The following is a 13,391-nucleotide window of genomic DNA, read 5'->3' as shown; positions in this document are numbered from 1 at the left end:
ACACATTTCAAAGAAAATTTATTTATTTAATTCCACGCAAACGAAGTTGTGGGCGGCAGGTAAGTAGTCCGACATAATTATAGGCTATTATAGTAAAATATTTTTTAAGAAATATGTAGGGCCATCTCATCCATTACCATCAGCCACCCAACATTATAACATAACACAGACATCATCCAGGCGTCACTAGGCTGCTGAGGAAAGAAAATAGAATAGTACGTTTTGGAAAATAATGAAACAATTCGTCTCTGTACTATACGAGTATACGTATTAAAATTAAAAGTCTCGGGGATCGAACTCAGATACTTTGCGAACAATTAGTGCCAAGCCAAAACATACGCTCGATCGTACCTCTAAGCTAAACCGAAAAAGTGGCAGATTATGATGTTGACTCCACGGTAGACATTATAAGTAATATGGGACTGGTCATCATTATCCCAAGAAAAATCGAAGAAATACAGGAGAATCCCAATTTGTAATTGCAATTTGTCTAAATTCCAATTTGTAATAGCACAGCATGGCCGTGAGCTCCATTCCCAGTAAATAAAAAGTTAAAAACCATGATTACGCGAAGCAGAATTTTGACTGCACGAAACAGCGACATCTACGTGTAAACTTATCTAAATGTACGGATATTTGTTCAACTTTCAATTGTAATTTATATATAAGATACCTATTTATATTCAATTGTAATTTATTTTTGTTTTTGTACATAAGGCCGTAGGCCCGACGTGAGGTTGTCAAGACACTTTTCCTATTGGGTCGTGTTTAAGCTCCAACTTTCCCCCTCTCGTGTGACGCTTCGGGCCTTCAACCCTACGCGGAACTTCGGCCTTCGGCCTTCGCGAGCCTCGACAATACTTAACTTTGAGTGTATACCCTAAAAATCTACCGATCACTACCTGGTAGGTACATACCTCTGTACCTGTATTCTTTTTGTATGATGGACTTTTAAAATTACAGGTGAACCCCATGTTTCCAACCAACAAGACAAACGAAAGAGACTGCAGGCTACACAAGTACTACTATTGGATATCTAGCAGGTCAGCTAAATTCAATTAAAGAGAATTATGAATTTGTCACTCTAAATACGCCGTAATGGGAGTAAACGAGAAAGATGCCCGCAATTTGCAAACTTCGGTGTTCGCGGTAGACCCCCAGCGCTGATTTAAATATCGTTTTAAGTAGATAATTTATAATCCATGCATTAGTCGTCCTACGTCTTGAAATATATTTTTCATTAGATAGCTTTATTTTTCCACTTTGAGCTATGTGAAGTAAAATCTGCTTGAGTGTTTGATTACAGTCAACAAAATAGGTATATCTATTCATGCACCGCAATATAACAGCGATAGGTACAGGAATTGCGAACTTGTGTTAATTAAGACGAAACAGGAGCTGAGTTTTAAATATTTTAGGTAAATATACCCGTCTCGCTAACGGAAGCGGCTCCTTAATTAAACTAGTGCGATAAGGACAAGGCGAAAAATCCTGCGTAAAAATCTCAAAAATGGAGGTTTCGTACTCGACTGTTTCCTCCTCCAAAACTTAACCAATCGTAACCAAATTTGGAAATCTAAATAATTATGAAATTATCTGTGTTGGACCGTTTTGCTTTTTTGGCTAATTGATGTCAGTTTTGAATACTAGGCCTCTCATTGCGGCATAGTCAATGAGGCCATTTTTGAAGGGCTCTAGCGCCTTAGAAAACAAAAATATCAAAAAAAGCAAAACGGTCCGACACAGATATTGACAATATTAATCTGTGTTGAAAAAATCATTGCTCTAGCATCAAAACCCATGGAGGAAACAGTCGAGTACGTTTGTATGGAGAAATGACCACTCCTGTTGGCTCTTAAGCCATTCAATACACACTCGTGTGTAAATTTATGTTTAAAATATCTGGGAGACCAAGCTTAGCTCGGAAAATATATAATAATCTCAAAAATCCGCGTTTTCCCAGATATAAGACCTAGTAGCTAGATCGACTTTTCGCCCCCGAAAACCCCCATATAGCAAATTTCATCGAAATCGTTAGAGCCGTTTCCGAAATAAATAACAAGAATTGCTCGTTTAAAGGTATAAAATAAGATAAGATAAGATACCGCCCATTAATTTCTATATTTTTTTTGTAAATACATAATTTACATCGCGGTCGGGGATCGAACGTACGACACGGGTTTAGTTATTAATTTTGAAATCTTTTACAAGCTTTTATTTAGTTTCACCTGTCCCGTTGTCTGTAATCAAATCTTGCAAGTTAAATTTGATCTCCACTTCCCGGTGTCCGATTGAGCTGAAATTTTTCATGCATGTATAAATCGGATGACAATGCAATATTATGGTACCATCGAGCTGATCTGATGATGGAGAATTTAAAAATAAGTTACGGCAAGTATGTAACAATTATGAATCTAATACGATCATTTATATTCTTCTGCTTTCATAAGTAATAGCAAAATAGTTACTGATTTTTAAAACGCGCTTTTCAATTAAAAGACATGTCAAGATCGCTTACCTTCTTTCAAGTTCTTTCTAATGCTAAAAAAAACGAACTATAACAATTAGTAAAGAACATTATTTATTTAGCTGAAGCATATTTTTTTAATCTTGTTAAAACTAAAAAAGGATACAAATTGCAATCAAAATTACAAATAAAAATTAAACACAAAAAGTTCACCTTTCCTGGGAATCGAACTCAAGTCACTTATGCGATCACACTTTCTGACGAAGCAAAATGCCAGCAATATGACTGTAAATGAGGGCTAGCGTTTCTTTGCTCACCAGTTGGCGCCACTGTTGATGGTGGTCCAGAAAAACAGAAGATATCAAAATTTTTACATGCTTATTTTTCTAAATGCATATAAGTATTTTAGTTGGCACTTTTTTATAAGTACCACTAATATTTATTGAGCTATAGCTATGGTTTACCATGATTACAATCAAAGATTTATCACAATTATGAATAAGGAGTGAAAAAAGCGATAATTAAATGAATAAGGAGTGAAAAAAGCGATAATTAAAAGCTTGAAACCCCCAAAACTTCTATACATTTGACATTTTGAAAGATAATCCATCCATCTACAATAGCGCGGGTTTACTTATTAATTTTGAAATAAATATATTTTAAAATAAACACAAAAAGTTCACCTTTCCTGGGAATCGAACTCAGGTCATATGCGTTCACACTTTCTTCCGAAGCAAAATGCCAGCAATATGACTGTAAATTAATCAAGTTGTTTTTAGAATTTTTAGGTTATTACAATAGTTACATAATGTTTTAAAACTCAATAAAATTTTCTTTGTTGCTTTTTTTTTCAGAACACAAGAAGAGTCTCAAGGCTGCAGGAGTGCACTTAAACAGCGGACGATTTATAAATAGTTACGAAAAGAAGGTACTTAGTTCCAAAAGCTGCAGAACAATGTTACGGGCTGTGACTCCAATCTCAGGCGGTTGGTAAAGAACTTGTGCGGTAGTTTTCTAATAGAAGGCAACTGAACTTTGGGACTAAAACTAATTAAAAAATATTATACTTTTCTCAGTGAACATAATAAAAATGACCTTGATCCAGGCAGCCTACGGACTGGGTCAGTTAGTAACTTCTTACCAATCGCCTCAGGCCTCTCACTAAAGTCCAAGAAGCAGCGAGCAGGAGGGACCGAAAGTCAATGAGTAAATTTTTCACTCGACGACTATTTAAGGCACATCACACACTACCTGAATCAGTACCTAATAGTCAAATGGCACCTGTCTTTTTGTATAATACCGGTTATTACATCTAACCGGGGCCCAGGGCACTCTTTGTAGGAAGGCCGGTCAACGGTTGCTATACCATCCTAGTAAGCATTCTTACAGCAGTTTTCCGTTATACTTAATATCTAATAATACGTAACCCTTCGTATGCCTTTGTTAAACATTTGCTACTGATTTAATAACCTACTGATATGAATGAAAATTGTAAATTACAGTCCAAATTGTGTGGTACGTACTACCACGTACACGGGACAAGGCATACGAAATTTTAAGAGGAAATAGGACAGCCGCTTCAAACAAACGTAGTCCCCATTTTGCTCTCAGGATATTGACATTATGGAAAATTATTTTTACATATTTTAATTTATACTTATTATTCTTATTAACTATTATTACTTAGCTATGCCTCTACGTATGACATTTTTCTCTGCAGCTGACTGGTGGCAGACTCTCCAACGCGTTCGGTCCCTATAAGCTATAGCTCAATAAATTCAAAAAATAAAACGATGCGGCATGTCTGTGATTGATATGTACCTACTTGACATCAAATTGTGTAAAAATATTATAAATTATAAATTGAAATAGATGATTTGTTATGAAAGGTGATTTTGCGCCGGTCGACTTTTCAAATAGTTATTGTTAACGATCTTTTGATATTTTGTGAAAGGGTAACAGCCCAAAATGTAAAAAAAAAAACAAAAAGTTCTCCCGTGGCGGGAATTGAACCCAGGTCACAAGCGAACACTTTGCGTTGGGCCAAGCATACATAGATCTGCTTGCTAGATTAAGACCAAGATAACTCTGCAGAGATTTTCATAGTAGTCGATTAACAAAATATCTTTAATAATGTTAGTTATAAATTGAAATATATGTCCATCTATCCAGAGATAAATCTATCCTGTCATCCACTTTTATTCTATAAAAATGAACTACATTCATTTAACGTTTTTAGCAAATCAAGATAAAACAATTTAAAACATTGTTAACGATCTTCTGATATTTTGTGAAACGGAAAAGTAACGGAAAAAATAAAAATAATAATAAACAAAAAGTTCACCCTAGGTGGGATTCGAACCCGGGGTCACAATGCGTGCACACTTTATGCAACCATGTTCTAAACCTTATTACAAAAAGCATAAAGTCCACCGATGGATAGTTAAGAGTATTGCTGTTTGAACCTAAGCCGGTTTTCTGAAAGGAGAAACTCAGCGCAAAAAGTAAAAAAAAAAAAACGAAAAAGTTGACCGATGGCGGGAATAGAACCCAAGTCACAAGCGAACACTTTGTGCTAAGTCAAACATACCTAAGCTGCTAGCTAGATTCAGACCAGACATGCAAGTGTTATATTTTAAATGTCAAACAGCTATGAAATTATGACTTTAAAATAACACTTTGCAAGTCTTTGCTTTGAAAAACACTGCAGCGTTACCTTGGTCTTACTCTGCCACCCTAGTTAGTAAGCATGCTAAAAGCAGTTTTCCAGAATTATTAGTCGATTAATGTCTACAAGGAAAAATGACAAATTATAATAATGTAAAAAAAAAACCGCCCAAGTGCATGTCAGTATCGCGCACGAAGGGTTCCGTTACTCAAAAACCCTAAAAACGGGAAAAAATCACGTTTGTTGTATGGGAGCCCCATTTAAATATTTATTATAATCTGTTTTTAGTATTTGTTGTTATAGCGGCAACAGAAATACATCATATGTGAACATTTCAACTGCCTAGCTATCACGGTTCATGAGGTACAGCCTGGTGACAGACAGACGAACAGACAGTCTCAGATAACGGTTAAGTATACTATTCAGTTATATTAGTGTGACAGAGACATTGGGCGTTTCGTTCGCTACGGAGTGTAAACGATTTGCAACTTGGCTAAGCACCCAGCTTCCTCGCACATCTCTGGTGGAAACGCAGCCTAAACCTGTCATTTTAAGCATCGCCTTGGTTACATTGATTTAGAAAATACGATTCTCGACATTTTTTTTCGGACTATTCACAGTTAGACTTTTAGTTTCATTTTTGTACTTCGTTATTGATACTTTTAGTCTTTTAAATTTCTTGACAATAATAGGTATTTAGACATTTTAGGCGTTATCCGTTTTCCGTTCCACATAATATCAGGACACTGTTACGTCCGTTACCAATATACTTTTTAAGAGGAAAGGTGTCGAAAAAATATTAATCATTGAATATTATCGGCAATTCAAGGCAAATATTTTTTTTTATTTTAAAATATTGTAAACAATCTTCTGATATTTTGTGAAACGGAAAAGTAACGGAAAAAAATAAAAATAATAATAAACAAAAAGTTCACCCTAGGTGGGATTCGAACCCGGGGTCACAATGCGTGCACACTTTATGAAACCATGTTCTAAACCTTATTACAAAAAGCATAAGGTCCACCGATGGATAGTTAAGAGTATTGCTGTTTGTACCTAAGCCGGTTTTCTGAAAGGAGAAACTCAGCGCAAAAAGTAAAAAAAAAAAACGAAAAAGTTGACCGATGGCGGGAATAGAACCCAAGTCACAAGCGAACACTTTGTGCTAAGTCAAACATACCTAAGCTGCAAGCTAGATTCAGACCAGACATGCAAGTGTTATATTTTAAATGTCAAACAGCTATGAAATTATGACTTTAAAATAACACTTTGCAAGTCTTTGCTTTGAAAAACACTGCAGCGTTACCTTGGTCTTACTCTGCCACCCTAGTTAGTAAGCATGCTAAAAGCAGTTTTCCAGAATTATTAGTCGATTAATGTCTACAAGGAAAAATGACAAATTATAATAATGTAAAAAAAAAACCGCCCAAGTGCATGTCAGTATCGCGCACGAAGGGTTCCGTTACTCAAAAACCCTAAAAACGGGAAAAAATCACGTTTGTTGTATGGGAGCCCCATTTAAATATTTATTATAATCTGTTTTTAGTATTTGTTGTTATAGCGGCAACAGAAATACATCATGTGTGAACATTTCAACTGCCTAGCTATCACGGTTCATGAGGTACAGCCTGGTGACAGACAGACGAACAGACAGTCTCAGATAACGGTTAAGTATACTATTCAGTTATATTAGTGTGACAGAGACATTGGGCGTTTCGTTCGCTACGGAGTGTAAACGATTTGCAACTTGGCTAAGCACCCAGCTTCCTCGCACATCTCTGGTGGAAACGCAGCCTAAACCTGTCATTTTAAGCATCGCCTTGGTTACATTGATTTAGAAAATACGATTCTCGACATTTTTTTTCGGACTATTCACAGTTAGACTTTTAGTTTCATTTTTGTACTTCGTTATTGATACTTTTAGTCTTTTAAATTTCTTGACAATAATAGGTATTTAGACATTTTAGGCGTTATCCGTTTTCCGTTCCACATAATATCAGGACACTGTTACGTCCGTTACCAATATACTTTTTAAGAGGAAAGGTCTCGAAAAAATATTAATCATTGAATATTATCGGCAATTCAAGGCAAATATTTTTTTTTATTTTAAAATATTGTAAACAATCTTCTGATATTTTGTGAAACGGAAAAGTAACGGAAAAAAATAAAAATAATAATAAACAAAAAGTTCACCCTAGGTGGGATTCGAACCCGGGGTCACAATGCGTGCACACTTTATGAAACCATGTTCTAAACCTTATTACAAAAAGCATAAGGTCCACCGATGGATAGTTAAGAGTATTGCTGTTTCTACCTAAGCCGGTTGTCTGAAAGGAAAAATTCAGCGCAAAAAGTAAAAAAAAAAGGAAAAAATTCACCGATGGCGGGAATAGAACCCAAGTCACAAGCGAATACTTTGTGCTAAGTCAAACATACCTAAGCTGCTAGCTAGATTCAGACCAGACATGCAAGTGTTATATTTTAAATGTCAAACAGCTATGACATTATGACTTTAAAATAACACTTTGCAAGTCTTTGCTTTGAAAAACACTGCAACTAACGTTACCTTGGTCTTACTCTGCCACCCTAGTTAGTAAGCATGCTAAAAGCAGTTTTTCCGGAATTATTAGTCGATTAATGTCTATAAGGAAAAATTACGAATTATAATAATGTAAAAAAAAACCGCCCAAGTGCATGTCAGTATCGCGCACGAAGGGTTCCGTTACTCAAAAAACGGGAAAAAACACGTTTGTTGTATGGGAGCCCCATTTAAATATTTATTATAATCTGTTTTTAGTATTTGTTGTTATAGCGGCAACAGAAATACATCATGTGTGAAAATTTCAACTGCCTAGCTATCACGGTTCATGAGGTACAGCCTGGTGACAGACAGACGAACAGACAGTCTCAGATAACGCGGTTAAGTATACTATTCAGTTATATTAGTGTGACAGAGACATTGGGCGTTTCGTTCGCTACGGAGTGTAAACGATTTGCAACTTGGCTAAGCACCCAGCTTCCTCGCACACCTCTGGTGGAAACGCAGCCTAAACCTGAGATGTTAAGACATCGCATTGGTTACATTGATTTAGAAAATACAATTCTCGACATTTTTTTTCGGACTATTCACAGTTAGACTTAGTTTCATTTTTGTACTTCGTTATTGATACTTTTAGTCTTTAAAATTTTTTGGCAATAATAGGTATTTAGACATTTTAGACGTTATTATTTTTAGTCATTTTTCCTTACGACAATAGTCGCCTAATTCGTTTTCCGTTCCACATATTAATATCAGGACACTGTTATGTCCGTTACCAATATATTTTTTAAGAGGAAAGGTGACGAAAAAATATTAAGCCTTGAATATTATCGGCAATACAAGGCAATTTTTTTTTTAATTTTAAAATATTGTTAACAATCTTCTGATATTTTGTGAAACGGAAAAGTAACGGAAAAAAATAAAAATATAAATAAACAAAAAGTTCGCCCTAGGTGGGATTCGAACCCGGGGTCACAATGCGTGCACACTTTATGCAACCATGTTCTAAACCTTATTACAAAAAGAATAAGGTCCACCGATGGATAGTTAAGAGTATTGCTGTTTGTACCTAAGCCAATACTGCTACCGGCTGTGGTGCCGGTAGACAGGTAGAATAACGTTTTTCGATTTTGTGATGTTGGCTGTAGTAGACCCTCAGATATCATTCGCGCGCCAAAAGTCTAGCTGTAAATTACATTACGACTGTTACGAGTAATAAAAGCCCGATATAAGTCGGTCATAAAATAAAAAAATAAATTGTTTATTTCCGAAAAATATTTCTTGGATACAGTATAACAAAGCATACTAAAGCTACTTATTGTGTACCTACTTAACTGACGGAAGGGGCGCAGCTATACGTTATAGTTATCGACAGTGATATCAGCATTTCACTTCTACTCTACGTATTGTTTACGTATTAAGCGTCGGGCGATACGTATTAATTATGTGAAACTAGACGAGTTTATTTTCGAATAGAGATTGAAATAAATCTAATTATTTTACTACAAATAGGTGTACCTAAGTATAGTATGTCAAAGGACTGTCTAATTTCAAACATAGACAGAGAGAATCATAGTATCTAAAGATCTTACACTAGTGCTTAGCATCCAAAAGCAAAATATAGTTTTATTGTTCTTATTTACTGAAAAATTGGTTTGAGCTACCATATCCATACTTTTTGAATATAATATAATTTAATATTTAATATTATAAAAGGAACTCTATCTGTATGTCTGTTACCTCTTCTCGCTTAAATCGCTGAACCGATTTAGATGAAATTTGGTATTTAGATTGTCCGAGTCCCGAGGAAGGACATAGGATAGTTTTTAACCCATAAATCATCCCTGATAGAGGTGAAATTTTGTATGGGGACTTAACAACAACTGCATAACAAACTTTGTCAATAGGAACTATACCGCCCGCGAGGTGTAGCACCGGCGCTGGTGTACGATTTAGTTGAAATTTGGTATAGAGATAGTTTGAGTCCCGGGGAAGGAGAATGGATAGGTTTCATTCAATAAATCACCCTTTAAGGGGGTGAAAAGGGGCGTCGAAGTTTGTATGGGGAATCAACAAAACGCAGTATGGATAAAATAATAGCTACCTAAATTACTAATTCCACGCAAACGAAGTCGCGGGCAAAAGCTAGTAAATTATGAATTGAAATAGATGTCTTAAACTAAACAAAAAGTAACCACGCCCTCTAATTGCTGCCGAGGCCACAATCGACCATCGGAAATCCATGGTACAGTCAACGGTAAAAATATGGGTGTAGACAACTTACACAAAAATATGTCCCATAGTTCTTAATTCACTGACATAAGAGTTATGGGACATATTCTTGAAATGATTTGTACACCCATATTTTTACCGTTGACTGTACACCCGCCCTTTCGAAATTGCTCGGCAATGGTTTAATGTAATAAAAAGCGATATAAGCTATAAGCGCTTAGTAAAAAAAATATGTATACCTACTAGTCACGGTACTAAATTTATTAATAGGGTATGAAGCGTATTACTTAATTCTACTACTTTTTCTTCTTCATTTGACATGCCCTAACGGAAGTCGGCGACCGCCTTTGCAATCTCTCTCCTGCTCTTAGCCATTCTTACCAGTGTGGCTGCGTTATCCATGTTCGTCCACTTTTTTACGTTGTCAAGCCAGGTGACCCTCCTTCTTCCCCTTCCTCTCTTGCCATCAATTTTTCCTTCCAATGTTAGTTGTATTCTACTACTTAACTAGTGACAGTAGTGACCATATATATTAGATTCCCGGAGAAAAAGAAAACTTCTATTTTAAAAAATCAGTTCGCGTGTGATATGCCTCAGAAGTGTGAAAAAGTGCCGAGCGAGAGCGGGGCAGCCTTTTTAAAAGTTGACACAGTAATATATATTAACATGAAAGGTATTGAAATCTGTAATTTTATAGTTTGGTAAACAAGTAATTGTCAGTAAAAAACTGTTACGAAAAAGAGAGTACTGAGCTATAACCGCGAAAATAAAAAGTTCGCAAATGGCGGGGATCTTTCTCTTTTACTCCAATGAAGGCATATAATTTTTCATTGCAGTAAAAGCGAAAGATCCCCGCAATTTGCGAATTTCGGTTTTTGCGATAGCCTCTCTGTTCTTTCTGCTTAAAATGCTCCACTGAAAAACGACTCTTCCCAAACTATAGATTAAGTACAGGTAAGTAGTTTACCTAGTTTATTTAAAATTAGCAAATACCTAAGTTAACAATGTAACGTTATGTCTGGTATGGTCTGGCAAACCAAATTTGTTAGAAGAAAAGGCAGCAAATTGAAAAAAAATTGGCGGGAAAATTCTATCTCCCATATGAAATTTGAATTTCGCAACTAAATGCTTGGTTTGCCAGGCGATATTAGATATGTACCTGTATTTGGATACATGTGGCCACTACATGTGTATAAGTGGGTGAATCAACTTGTTTTACCACTTATTGCCATAGTTATGGTTTTCTGAACTACAAAACAATGGGTACTCATCCCTTTCTTTTGGGTGCTAGTATCAGCGTAACACTACAAAGACTCTTTCTGAAAGATTATTTGTCTAAAGTGTAATTCTATGGAACTTGCTAACTACTTATGTAAACAAAAGTCACAAGTAAGTTCATCATTCAGAGACAATTTCAATATGTTTACGTAGTTGTAGGTTTACATAGTTAGCAAGTTCCATAGAATGACACTTTATGTTTGATATGAGACAGTCCCTGGACACAATAGGGCTTATTACACTTATCCTGCCTTCAGACGGCTAACGATGAGCCGCGACGTCGGCCCCGATATCGGGCAAGGATCGTTTTACGTTTCATGTGGTTTCATGAAATATTGTCACATCGTTCACAATATTTCTTGGTGTAAAAAATAGTTCAACTACAAAAATATCAACCATGATTGCCAATTCGAGACAAAGTATATGTTACATGTCAAATATTGTTGACGATGCTCTTATATTTCGTGAAATGCAAAACGATCTTGCTCGGGCGCACCGTCGGCCACGATCGTATTAAGGCCCGACGGTGTGGAAGTGTAATAAGCGCTTATAATGTACATAACGTCAAGGAATAGTTGATCCACCCATTTTTTTTTACTAGTTGTGACGTGGCTTCGCCAGTCTCCTTTGTGTCTTTTGAGAGTGTGTGGTACATGTATGGTAACGAATATTGTCAGCTAGAGGTCGGTTCTGTAACTTCCAACAACTTCTGTAAACAGGATTGACGTCCGTACAAACATAGCTAACGTAATGTTACATTTTAAGTAAAAATTAAGGATGACTCACGCTAGACCGCGCGGGATCCGAGCCGAGGCGTTCGACACGTAATTTTCTATGACGGCTGATCGGTGTTCACGTGGTGCTTTCCATATAAAACGAAGCGCTGGAGCTCCGGCTCGGTCTCAGCCCTGTCTAATAGCGTGAGTCATCCTTTATGGTGATCTCCTTAATAGAAATAGAAGGGCTAAATCTATCCTCTCACAAGTGTAACAGGATAATTTCTGCTGTGAGAGACAGCTCTTAGTAGCAAGTTAGCAGAAAGTATCCGGTAGCAGAAAAGGTATAATCCTTAGCCAGAAGATTCCTCCGACGATCTCACTCCTCACATTTTTTTTAGACAGAATAGCATAATCTAGTTATTTATTTGTGGCTATATCCTAGAGCCTCAGCGCCCGTTTTTGTACCCGTTTACTATCTGTGAATTATGTAGAATATTGTAAAATATAGGTAGTAGGCAATATAAACTGACTACCTGATAATTATATATTTTTTTTTATAATCAGGCAGACCACTAAGCTTATAATGTTTAACGTAGGTATTTTTAGACACTCGCGCGACTTGTAGGTACCTTTACAAACACCACCACCAGACCAGTACAAACGGCAAATATCAATTTACGCTTTTCCTACTGACATATTGGTTTGCCAAACTACAATTATAATGTACCATAATTGGAATATGCTTAGGTATCGACTGCAATGTATTATTAGTTACTGCAATAAAGAATTTGTAAGTATTTCCAGTTCGATTGTCAAAGCCTCCATTAGTAGTACCTAGGTGATCATAGGTCCTAGAACCGGGTCATCCGGGGGCTTACGATAACTTGCTTACTCGTCAAGATATGACGAGTAATTATTGTATTTTAAATTGTTAAAAGATTTTTATAGTACTTATTGTTGTGTTGCTATAACTTTGTTAGTGGATTTGTTTAAAATTGCTGTTAAATGTTATAAAATTTGGTAAATAAAGTAATTTAACCATTTTTAAAGTTGTTTTACTTAATGATTAACAGGATACCTTTAGTTTTTAGGGTAATCAAACTATTTATTATATTAATTTAACCGTACAAAGAATAGTTTTATTACCCTAATCAACCATGAACAGAATTAAAATCTCCCTAAAAAATTACCCTAGTGCAAGTTATTTTGACATATTTCGCTAGATGGCGTAGTGTCTCAACGCTGAGTGTATACTCTATCTCAGTATATATAAGTTACTCTATGACTTTCACTACAATCACTACTCTTTGTCACTGAAGAGTCAAACCGGCCAAACCGCGGCGGTTAGGTTACTATTTGTCGTTGTGGGTTTTTTCAATATCATATCATTATCATCGCTAGCCGAGCCGTGCATGTATTCGTTTTGTGCTGTACACAGTACTTTAGATAATTAATACGACGTTCAGTACACTATGCCTCTCGTCACAG

The 13,391-nt window shown here is 36.0% G+C and overlaps 1 long non-coding RNA gene across 1 annotated transcript; it reads left to right on the top strand.

The window, feature by feature from the left end:
- Positions 1-11,310, top strand: LOC134794815 (uncharacterized). The gene is made up of 3 exons (XR_010144727.1): positions 1-1,043; positions 3,322-9,216; positions 10,559-11,310. It is a non-coding gene; the product is annotated as an uncharacterized LOC134794815 (long non-coding RNA).
- Positions 11,311-13,391: the final 2,081 nt, after the last annotated feature.

This window comes from Cydia splendana, chromosome 11, assembly GCF_910591565.1.
Source record: "Cydia splendana chromosome 11, ilCydSple1.2, whole genome shotgun sequence".
Classification (NCBI taxonomy): Eukaryota; Metazoa; Arthropoda; class Insecta; order Lepidoptera; family Tortricidae; genus Cydia; species Cydia splendana.
The sequence above is the reverse complement of the archived record's forward strand: the minus strand, read 5'-3'. Positions and strand labels throughout refer to the sequence as shown.